Source organism: Hyaena hyaena, unplaced genomic scaffold (genome assembly GCF_003009895.1).
Source record: "Hyaena hyaena isolate Hyena2069 unplaced genomic scaffold, ASM300989v1 scaffold_2040, whole genome shotgun sequence".
In the NCBI taxonomy this organism is placed as follows: domain Eukaryota; kingdom Metazoa; phylum Chordata; class Mammalia; order Carnivora; family Hyaenidae; genus Hyaena; species Hyaena hyaena.
Genome location: NW_024082675.1, coordinates 15865 through 17847, shown reverse-complemented (window position 1 = coordinate 17847; position 1983 = coordinate 15865).

Genomic DNA, 1983 nt, shown 5'->3' with positions numbered 1-1983 from the left:
TTGCTTTGAAAAAAAAAGGCTTTGCAAACTAAGAGTATTTCTCAGTGGTCTATAGGCATTCTCTTTATTATAGTAATGATATAAATGGAAAAACTGCTTAGTGATAACACAGTAGTGTTCTTAACACAAAAATAGGAGCTATAGGACTTTACTTCGCAGGGGCAATGATTTGGGATATTTGTAAACAGAGAATTGAGAATTGTGGCAGAAGTGATGGTCCTGATTGTGGTTTCCTCTTTTATGGGTGAAATGTAAGTTGGATGTGATTAAAAGCTCTAGCTAGTTCAGATTGGGAATCTCAGTAAAGAGATTTTTGTTCTGCTTACTGGAACCTCACAGAAAGGCAACCTACATGAGTGTCCTTTGCCAACATGGGACAAACAGCTCATTTGGAGAACAGAATCCCATTAGAGTAGGAGTAACTGCATAGCAGGTCTGTGTAGACAGAGATTTCATGTTGTCTTCGTCATGGTTATCCTCAGATCAATAAAATGAGAAAAAAAATTTACCTATAGACAATATATCTAGAGATTCCACAAGTAGTCAAGAATTAAGAACCTGTATATCTTTTATGGAGGTACAAGCAGGGAAATCTTGGCCAGAGGCTACCCTGTGGACAGATCAGGTTAGGGAGGAAGAATCAGAGTTTCTGAAGATGAGTTGTAGAGTGAGGTCTTTTCCCAGGTTGCGTCTGTAGGAGGAGACCACCAGCCTCTTCTGAAGCATCCACTCGGCATCATTTGTACTAAGGTAACAAATGATGAGAAAGACCAGCAACACCAAAGAGTCAGGGGCAAAAATCCTTAGAACTGATACCTTTCCCGTAATACTAGAATTATATATAAGATCTTTCAAGATTTATATCATCTCTGATAAGAGAGAAAAGGAATCATAGGCACAAGGATGTTTTCCAGATCTGAGAGAATACTTAATTAGGGGGTTAAACACAAGAGATTGAATTTAATGTTGTTTGATTTTTTCTTCTGAGAGAGAGAGAGAGAGAGAGAGAGAGAGAGAGAGAGAGAGGGAGAGAGGCAGCGTGAGCAAGGGAGGTTCAGAGAGAGAGAGGGAGATACAGAATCTGAAGCAGGCTCCAGGCTCTGAGGTGCCAGCACAGAGCCTGACGCGGGGGTCGAACCCACGAACTGTGAGATCATGACCTGAGCTGAAGTCAGACGCTTAACCGACTGAGCCACCTAGGCGCCACAAGAGATTGAGTTTAAAACTAAAATTCCTTAAATAGTAAGAATGAATTTTGGCTGTTATTTCTTTATTTATTCAACTTTTGTTGTATATATGAAAAATGCCCGTACTATGAAAAATGGCTCTTCCTTCCTTCCTTTCTCCCTTCTTTCCTACCTACCCACCTATTTTTCACTCTGTATTTATAGCATGCATTCATATCTATATATACACATATGTGCATAATTTAGCTCAGTATTGTGTTCTGTTCTACATATAATTATATGCATAATTATGGATATAATATATATTTGATTCTGTTATTAACAAATGATTAATACTTAATAATGGCAATTATATACTAGAGATATATACATCATATATATGTCACTATACATTGTATTATATATGTGTATATCACATATCCATTAATATACTTCTGTATACATTTTATTATATATGTTCCTATACACTTTATACACACACACAAATACCTTTAAAAACAGTTGATGTAACTTACCATTTTGATAGCAAACAAATAAAAAACCCTGAGACTATTTGTGTAATTGGGTTTTGTCTTATTTCAGTAGGTGTCTACTTCTATGGCATTAGAAATCCTTTTGCTACCTCTCTGTGCTGCATGGTTAAAGTAGCACTGACTTCTGTCCTTCCTTTTGAAGAAACTTCATCTTAGAACCATTTTTACTACTTTTGCCTAGTAAAGTGTGGCTCTGAGAAACTCAATAATGTGTAATCTTTACTAAGCACAATATATGCCCACAGTTTTCTGTCACTCACTCC